This window comes from Cajanus cajan, chromosome 1, assembly GCF_000230855.2.
Source record: "Cajanus cajan strain Asha chromosome 1, NIPB_CcT2T_4, whole genome shotgun sequence".
Lineage (NCBI taxonomy): Eukaryota > Viridiplantae > Streptophyta > Magnoliopsida > Fabales > Fabaceae > Cajanus > Cajanus cajan.
In genome coordinates, this window is record NC_138517.1 from 21469719 (window position 1) to 21480263 (window position 10545).

Below are 10545 nucleotides of genomic sequence, written 5' to 3' on the forward strand. Positions count from 1 at the left end.
CACCCTTTTACCCAACTAACCATCATATATAATTAATTTTAAAGCAATAAAGAGATTTATGAATAAAATTGTTTGTAAGCATTACAAAAGATTCACAAAAGCATTTCCAAGGGTAAAGGACTCATATTATTTTTGTGAAGAAAAGATAGTTACTAAAAAAGGGTTAAATGGTGAATATCAAAAATTCGCATTTTACTCAAGAGAGTGAAGTAGTATCTACAATGACGAAGTGTTAGAATAGTAATAAAAAAGAATAATGAAAAATTATATTGGTTCGTTTTAAACACAGAGATTCTGTCCAATTCTCAATCTAACCAAATTGAGTTACACTAACTTTGTCAAAGTTATAAATATTCTTTCCCAAGCCACTTCTAGCTACAACAAGTGTTCTTTAACTGAATTTTTCAAGCTACTACTCCAGTATTCTTTTATAGTCAAACCTCTTTAGACTCTATAATAAGTGTTATTTGATTGGCCTCTTCAAGCCATTGCCCAAATATTCTTTTACAATCAATCTTCTTTAGACTCTACAACAAGTGTTCATTGATTGACCTCTTCAAATCACTACCTGAGTATTCTTTTACAGTAAAACCTCTCTAAGTTATACAAAAAATGTTCTTTGACTGGGTTCTTTAAGCCACTACCTAAGTATTCTTTTACAATCAAGTCTCTCTTGACTCTACAACAAGTGTTCTTTAACTAGCCTCTTTAAGCCACTACCCAAGTATTCTTTTACAATCAAGCCTTTCCAGGCTCTACCCTATAACAATAGTTATCTAGGTATTACAAGGTTGTTATGATTGTCTCTCTAAGATGTGAATACAATAACATTTTGGTACAAATATTTTTCTACAAGACAAAAACTATACGAAAGAGTTGTGTTTGTGAATGTTCTTATATTTCAATCAAAGAGCTTCTTCTTGTCATGATATTCAAAACTTCTTATATAACAGCTTTGGAGAAGATGGTTGTCTCAACACTTTGAGTCCATCTCATAAGTTTGCTTCGTCTATCTTCATCGTGTTTCCTTGTGATGATAGGTAACCATTTAGCACATTTAATCTGAGCATTAAATGCATTTCACCAAAAATCACCTTTTATTTGTTCAAGGAGACTACTTATCAACTTTCCATACCAAACGAAGCTTGTAGAAACAATGTCAGCAAAAAGTAGCTATTGAAGTGACTATTTGTTTTTCTCTCTGATAGAATCACACTAAGGCCAAGAAGACCAAGAGGTGATATATTGAAGGAGGCAAGAGGAATGGGTTAGTTTTGAAAACCACAAGAGGAGTCGGACTACTTTTGGGCCTTAGCTCCTAAGTTTTTATTAGTATAGGATTTATTCCTATTTTTGCCCTTGTCTTTAATTTCCTATTTTACCCTTATATTTTGGGGTGTCTTAGTCATAGGATTTATTTTTACTTGTATTTTCCATTTTACCCTTGTATTATGGGGTGTCTTAGATTATCGGATTTTATTTTATAGCTAGGGTATTTTATTAAGGTTGGAAACTAGGCCTAGACATGTTTTTTGGTGGCATTGGATTTATTTTTGGACTTGGAAAGGCTTAGGCCCAAGTGGAGGGCACCTAGGTTGCATGGTCTTATCATGCACCTAAATGTGAAAATCCTTTATCACTCACTCTTTATGAAAATCTTCAAACACTTTTGAGAAAACCTTTCTTGAACAAATATGAGTGATCATTCATATCGTTCTAGTGTGTATATGCATAACTCTCATAGTAGTAGACCTAGTGTTAGAGATGAACTTAGGGATTTAGAAAAGTACCTAAGAAAAAAAGAAGAAGAAAACATAAAAAGAGGGGAAGAAATTAGAAAAAGGGAAAAAGAAAATGCAAAGAATAATGAAGAAATAAGACAATTACTTGCAAAATTAGTTGAGGGGAGAGAAACTAGTGGATCCAAACTTATGGTTGTTCCAACTGGGTCTCAAATAGCCAAAAGGGTTAGAACCCCTAAGAGTATGCATGAGGAAGAAAATACAAAATGAGAGGAAGAACTTAGAAAAAAAGAAAAAGAAAATAAAATACAAATGATAAAGAAAGAAAAAAATAAGAAAAGTATAGAGAGGGTTAAAGAGTGGTTAGAAAAAGAAAAACAAAAACCAACACTCTTAACGAAGAGTAAGGAGGATAATATTTCTTCCAAAGGGCTTATGTTTAAAGAGAGTCACTTTACCATTAAAAATGATTTAAAAAAGACTCTTCATTCATCAAGACCTTAACTCTTTCTCTCATGTTGCCACTAGTCATGAAGTGGAGGTTTAAAAACAAGTCCTTTTTAAAGAAAAAAAATCTCAACTTCAAGAATTAGTGAAGAAGAAGTGGACTTCACTTAGTCCTACTTCTTGTGCTACTTCCTTGGTGGTGCCCAAGGTAGATAAGTCTTCTTTATTTAAGACTCTTTCTACTTTAGTTGTCTTCATAAAGCACCCAACTTTTGGTTTGTATGTTTGTTGGATACATCTCATGGTGTCGTATTTTCTATGTTTGATCTTGAGGGAAGTTCTAACTTATTTGAACTTAACTTGACTATTCCCCTACAAGACAAACTTAGATAATATGAGTCTTATAGACTCCTCTTAACACCATTTTCTCATATGTATCTAATAAATAATGCAATACAAAGTTGTTTAGGTATATTTTTAGTTAAGTTTTCTTTATTTTCAAAGACGTACCTAGGTCAATACATTGGGTACCTCCAACAAGATATTTTAGTTCTTAGGACTAATGCTTTAGTGTGCTACAGTTTTAGTCTTTTTACCTTTTTAGGCTTTAATTATACACCTAGACTTCACCATGGGGAGTTTCCTACCTTTAGCATTAGAGAGTCTAGTTCTTTTAGTTTAGACAATCTTTTTAGCATTTTTAGTGGAACTCCTCTTAGGATGCATTTTCTATTTATATCATATACTATTGTCTCTCATGCTTATTTTTATGTTTTTGTTGTTCATGATGTCCACCATGAAGAACCTCTTGATTTGAGGTCAAATCCTTTTCAAGAGGGAGGGAATGATGGAATCATACTAAGGCCAAGAAGACCAAGAGGTGATATATTGAAGGAGGCAAGAGGAATGGGTTAGTTTTGAAAACTATAAGAGGAGTGGGATTACTTTTGGGCCTTAGCTCCTAAGTTTTTATTAGTATAAGATTTTTTCCTATTTTTGCCCTTGTCTTTAATTTCCTATTTTAGCCTTGTATTTTCGGATACCTTAGACAGGATTTATTTTTCTTATATTTTCTATTTTACCCTTGTATTTTTGGGTGTCTTAGTCATATGATTTATTTTTACTTGTATTTCCCATTTTACCCTTGTATTATGGGGTGTCTTAGATTATAGGATTTTATTTTATAGCTAGGGTATTTTATTAAGGTTGGAAACTAGGCCTAGACATGTTTTTTGATGGCATTGGGTTTATTTTTGGACTTGGCAAGGCTTAGGCCCAAGTGGAGGGCACGTGGGTTGCATGGTCTTATCATGCACCTAAATATAGCTTAACCAAACCCAAAGATTCCATCCTTGGCCACCAAGTAGCATTTAGGGTTATTCAAACAAATGCAGAATTTAAACAGGCAAACAGATATTAAAGCAAACAAAATAAAGGAGAAAAATTGATAGACTATGGCCAAGGCCAAGGAATCCAAGAGGTGATATCTTAAAAGAACCAAGAGGAATGAGATGATCTTAAAGACCTTTTTCATATGCTTGTACATATAGTAGTTTCTTTGTATAGGCTTATTTTTTCCTTTATATTTGTGAGGCACTTTACTTGCTTTTATTAGTGATTGTATATTGTTTTTAGGGTGGGTTACTTGGAGAGTTTAACTCCATTTAACCTCCTTTGTTGATACATTCATTTTATATTTTTTTAGTAGGGAAAAAGGGGTGGTATTTAGCAATGCTTGAGGGTGTGACTAGTAATTGGGCCAAAACTGGGCCTAGGCAAAATTTTGCATATTAGACTCATTTTGCTCCTAATTTTTCATAGATTTGATTTAGATAGGTCTCATCATCATATGATGAACCTAACTAAACCAAATCAAATATTTTTGAAATAAATCATGAAGCATTTTTGAGCCTTGGCCGCCTAGCTCATTCCTTTTGTTCTTGGCCGAAATTTCTAGCTTCTCCTACAAGCTTTGAAGCTTGCCTTCCGGATAGACTATGGCCAAGGCCAAGGAATCCAAGAGGTTATATCTTAAAAGAACCAAGAGAATGGGATGATCTTAAAGACCTTTTTCATATGTTTGTACATATAGTAGTTTCTTTGTATAGGCTTATTTTTGCCTTTGTATTTGTGAGGCACTTTACTTGCTTTTATTAGTGATTGTATATTGTTTTTAGGGTGGGTTACTTGGAGATTTTAACTCCATTTAACCTCCTTTGTTGATACATTCATTTTATATTTTTTCAGTAGGGAAAAAGGGGTGGCATTTAACAATGCTTGAGGGTGTGACTAGTAATTAGGCCAGAACTGGGTCTAGGCAAAATTTTGCATATTAGACTCATTTTGCTCCTAATTTTTCATAGATTTGATTTAGCTAGGTTCATCACTTCCAAGCTTCTAAACCTTAGTAGGTTTGGTTGACCTTACCATGGTTCTTAAGTGAACCATGGTCAAGGTTAGCTTCTCCTACAAGTTTTAGAAACCATGGATGGTTAGCTACACCTTACCATGGTTCCTAGTGAACCATGGTTAAGGTTAGCTTACACTACAAGCTACCTCTCCCTATATATTTGTAATTTCTACTCTTGTATTCACTTTTGAACATTTTGAGAAATAGAAATCAGATTTATTTCTCATTCAAGAGTCTTATAAACCATAGAGAACTCTCTCTCTAAGGTTTCTATCAAAGTTTCTTCAAACTTTGCCTTGGTTCCTCAAGCTTCCTTCACAAGCTAGGAAGTAACCAAACCTACTCCATTGCTTCTCCACCATTGGAGAATTCTCCAAGGTGATTCCGCCACTTCAAGGAGTTCAACCTCAAGAGTTTCTTCAGTCCTTGCATGGAGAACTTGGAAGAACAACAATCTTCTCCAAGTAATTCCATCAAAAATATTTAAATTATTATTTTTATTTTATTAACTTCATCAATTAAATGGGCCTGACCCTCTTTAAACTTCCTCAGTGGAGTCTCCATCTGTTGCAACCAGAAAATTTTTGATCTTGCGACCTATGGTTTAGAGATCCTTTTAAAAGTCTCATTAATTAAGGAATGCTCGGATACCAGACTAATCCTTAATTAATGGTTTTGAAAATAGGTTCATGGAGTCACAACCAATGTTTTACTCAAAACATTGGAAAAAGAAAAGGTTTTTTTAAAAATCTAATAATGGCCTTGATAATCAGAATTGGGTTCGGGGGTCGATTACGTGTAGGGAAGGTATTAAGCACCCCTACAACGCCCTTAATTGGTACCTTATGATGAAGTTAGCATTATAAACAATAATAATATAAATATTAAATCCCCTTTTTATTAATAACTATTTACATGCTTAAAATTTAAATTATACAATTGACCCTAAAATGTCTACATGATTGCTTTTATTATAAACAATATTTATCAAGGATAAGAAATAAAAGAGAGAGAAGAAAATTAACAGAAATACCTCTTGAATGAGCTCTATTAATCTTCAAATATGGAGATTTAGGTGCTTTGTGGCAACCTTTCACACTACAATATGCCTCACAAATCTCAAGAAATACAATAGGAGAGAAAAAGAGAGAAATTTCATGCTCTAAGGAGTCTTGGACGAAATTTTTGGGGTCCTCAGAACTGTGGCCGAGATTTCTATTTATAGGCATCAGACGTGGGCCGGAACGGCCTGTTCTGGATTCAGAACGGCCCGTTCCGGATCCGAACGTTATGTATTATTTTTGCACCCTAGAACGGTTCGTTCTGAAATCAGAACGGCCCGTTCCGGGGTACAAATTTTATGCCCTTTGATTGGTTTGGAACGGTCCGTTGTGGTCTAGAATGGCCCGTTCCAACCTACAATTTTAGGCCTTTTTAGGAGTCTCGGAACGGCCCGTTCCAATTCAAGAACGGCCCGTTACGGACTTGGGAACGACCCGTTCTGATTTTGGAACAGCCCGTTCCGGGCCACTAAAAATAGTCGATTTGGGCTTTTGGGCCCTCTAATGTCTTATCTTGTTGATTGTATGCCCCCAGACGAAATTGGGTGTCTACAGTCACCACCACCATCCAAGGCTAGGCCTTTGAAGAACTATGATCCGTGTAGTCTAGGAGTCCTCGCATTGATCATCCTTCTTCCATCAATGCTAGGAGGTCTTCCATCGCTCTCTATGATTTCAAGGATTTTGTTTTGACAGAAATTATGGTTCTTTTCTTTAATAGATTTGTGAGTTCTGAGATGATCTTTGTGACACCTTCTACCCCGACATAATACACAATAATTTTAAGATAAAATTTAAATGAATAAAAACTTTATCAATTAGCAAATAGGTAAAGGATTCACATTCACATACATAATCATATTTCACTTGCGAAAATTACAAAAGAAATAAAGTTAAGGGTTTTCCAAACAAGAAAGAAATCGAAGTCTTAAACTAGTCCTAACTATGCCCCGATGTCACATATCCTATTAGAGCACTCCTAATTGAAGCCTAAGTGATGGAAGAAGTAGGGAGAAGTGATGAATGTTCTTCTCCTTAGCTCCTCCTAGCCACGGATCCTCTTTAAGGAGATAACACCGAATGAAATGGAGCTTGAATGAAGAAGGAACACAGATGGATGAAGGCTCAAGCCTTGGATGGAAGCATCCAAGCTCAAAGATCAATGGAAGACTCACTTCAAAGAGAAGGAAGAAGATGAACTCCCTAGGTTTTTGAGGTGAATTCTCAAGAAGACTTTGAAAAGGAAATTCGGCTCTTGGCTCTCAAATTTCATATAAGGTTCAAAGTGAATACAAAAGGTGAAAGAATGGCTTAAGTATGCACGAAATTGTGACCCATAGGTGCCTAAACTAAAGCCTCACAAAATGGCGCCTAAAGTTTGAATTCAAATTTGAATTTTGAATTCAAACTTTGGTGCACATGTGTAAGTCCGAAAATTTAGGTACCAAGGTGCATTTAGGTGTGATTTGAGAGTCATTTAGGATTAATTTGAGTGGCACATGTTCAACCACCCATGGTGCTAAACATGTGACTCAAATGTAACTTAAATGACTTCCAAATTAAACCTAATTTAACCTAATTAGCATACTTTAGTATTCCTTGTATTTTCCTATTCTAATGACCTAATTACATTGGTCAAACAATTACAATGGAAAGGAAAAATTACAAGAATGAAAATGAGCCCAATATTGGGTACCAAAAGCCCAAAGGCCCATGAAGCCCAAAACTAGGCCCAACTAGCCTAAAACCTAAAATGCTACTCTATGTGGTCCAAAATACAAGACCAAAATACATGATACCTATACTAACATGATGTATACAAAACATATGAAAATAGCTATAACAAAATATGGCCCATGAAAAGTTCAACTTGGGCCTTCCCAGGCCTATCAGGCCCATTGGGCCCTGACTGGCCCAAACCTTCATGTCTAGCCAACTCCTCTTGGTTCTTTGAGTATGTCACCTCTTGCATTCCAAAGCATGATTCCATCACTAAGCCTCATCACCAACATCCTCATGTTGATGATCACCTGCAACACAATAAAAATACACATAGAGCAAACAGGGGAGTGAGAAATATCTCACTCGGTTTCATGTGTAAAAATAATAGTTAGACAACACACACACAAAAAATATTCAAGTCACAAGCACTAGTCACATATAGAGAACACACATACACAATTGGTATCATATGCACACTCATTTATCATGTAATGATGTCATGGACTCGACTCATAAATGCATGCATGTGGCGCCAGTCACATGTCTCATAATCACATATCACGTGGTATGTTGCCAAAGAAACATACTTGGAGTAGTCTAGGAGTACATGTCGACTCAATTGTGCACTCTTAACTAGAAGGATGTACTGTTAGGGTCTCGTCAGGATAGTGAAGGAGCGCATGATACGTCCCATGCACACAAATGGGCAGAACTGGGCCTTCCAAACCGCACTATCCCCTAGGACTCCTCCAAGATGTTTCACACTTGGAAGGCCTTCCCTAACGATGTACTTCATATCGTACTCCGTCACATAAATGCATATGATGCATGTCACACATTCGCAAACTCATGGACTCATCATTTCACTTGTCATAGTTAATCATATATCATGTCTCATTGTCACATATCATCATATTTCATATCTCATATTCATTTTTCACATTGTCTCATCATATTCACATAATCTCCACAAAGCACTCTAATTCATATAAAAACTTATCTATTTTTGAAATTAAACACATCTTTACACTCAACATCACACAAGGCACGCAACAAAACATTTAGAAAGCAAAACAGAGAACATTCATATTTTGCCTGTTCCTAGAAACATGCATCAAGCAAGGGATTAGGGGCCAATCTTGCTACCCAACAATTATTCCCACACCTCCGAGCAAGGTTTTTCACTCCCCCTTACCTTGATAAGCAGAAGATGAAGCTAGAGCAGAATCTGGTTGGTCTCCTTCTCTTAGATCTCCTTGGTCTTCAGAGAGCGTAGAAAGGAAAATGAAGTCAGAAGCGTGAAATGCTTTTGGTAGCCTCAGGTAACTTCCTAACTCCTGATAACTCATAGAAAGCTTTATTAGATCTTCAACTATGGAGATTTTAGGTGCTTTGTGGCAACCTTTCACACTACACAAATATCTCACAGATCTCAAGAAATACAAACAGAGAGAGAGAGAGAAATTTTGAGCTATAAGGAGTTCTAGATGAATTTTTTGGCCCCCGAGAGCAGTATCTAACGCACCTATTTATAGACGTCAGAATTGACCAGAATGATTCATTCCGAATTCGGAACAGCCCGTTCTAGGTTCAAATTTTACTCATAACAGCCTGTGTTGGAACGGCTCATTCCAATCTAGCTTTATAGGCCTTTTTAGTAGTTTGGAACGACCCATTCTAGTTTGGAAACGGGTCGTTCCAGTTTGGGAACGACCTGTTCTAGGCTACTAAATCACCCTTATTGGGCTTTGAGCCTTTTGATATCATATCATGTTGTTTTCCCAAGCTTTGGGAGCTCCTTTCTTTGATAATAGAAGTCCATTTCTCTATTTGTATGCCCCGGATGAAATTAGGTGTCTACAATATTTATACAAAATATCAAAATAATTTCTAAAATACCTTAATATAATTTATGAAAATTGGGATGTTACAATCTTTTGATTTGATCTATTAAGGAATGAAACATTCAAAACGAATTTTTTCGTTAGTCTCAATAAATGATAAATATTTAATGTATATGAGATAGACTGTATGCTTCGTTTGATTAACAATTTTCTTACAAACGATCTGCGTTTTACGCTTTATTTGATAAGCCTTTCAAAGATATGTTTCAAAGTTGTTTTTGCTGACATTTCTTCTATATAAAAATGCTTTGTTTGTTAGCATTAAAATTCTAAATTTAGGAAATTATCTTTTGACTTAACAGTTTTGTAAACTTAAACAAGCACTAGAAGAGGTAACTAATACAAAAATAAAAAGTAAATTCAAGGACTCGACTACCCAAAAGTCATGACAAAATTCCAAAGGATTAACAAGTTGTCTAAAATAATTAGACAAATACATTAAAAGAATACAAAACATAACTCTAAATCCCAAATGTTACATCCTATCAAAGCTCGACCCATAAACATTTCACAAGGTCTAACCCTCGTCATGCATCATCAAGATGATTTTCACCTACAAAATACACATAAAACACCACCAACAAGAAGGGAGTGAGAAATGTCTCGCTCTTGCTATAAGTGAGGTAGAGCCAGATAATCACACACAAACAACAACAAAACATAACAAGTATACATATAATAGTTCAATATAATATTCATCATAATTATAACTTAAAGAATACAATACATCAACATAGTCACAATACTCAAGGATCACACAATTGCAATGGACATGGACTTCACTATACTATATGTATGTGATGCCAAAGGATCTCATAACACGTGGCCCAAAGGCTAATACTCACACTACTAGAATTTCTCTTATTTCATGCGAATTTTGTATAAAAATTCGCAACAAACATTATTCTTACGAATTTTTGTACAAAATCTTATCTCTAGGTAATACCTTCGTGGATAATATGTTTTTGCAAATTTTAAAATTGCAAGAAATTTTCCTGCAAAATTTATTGTGAAAAAAATTCGTAGGAAAGTTTTCTGCAAAAAAAATTCACAGGAAAGTTTCCTGTAAAAAAAATTCGTAGGAAAGTTTCCTACAAATTTTTTTGCAAGAAATTTTGTAGAAAAAATTCTTATGAAAAAATCAAAGAAATTTCTACAAATTCTATTAATAATTCTCAATACTTTTGAATGCTCATAATGAATTCATTTGAAGCATTAAGAAATTTGCTTCCACACCTCCAACATGTGATACATAACCT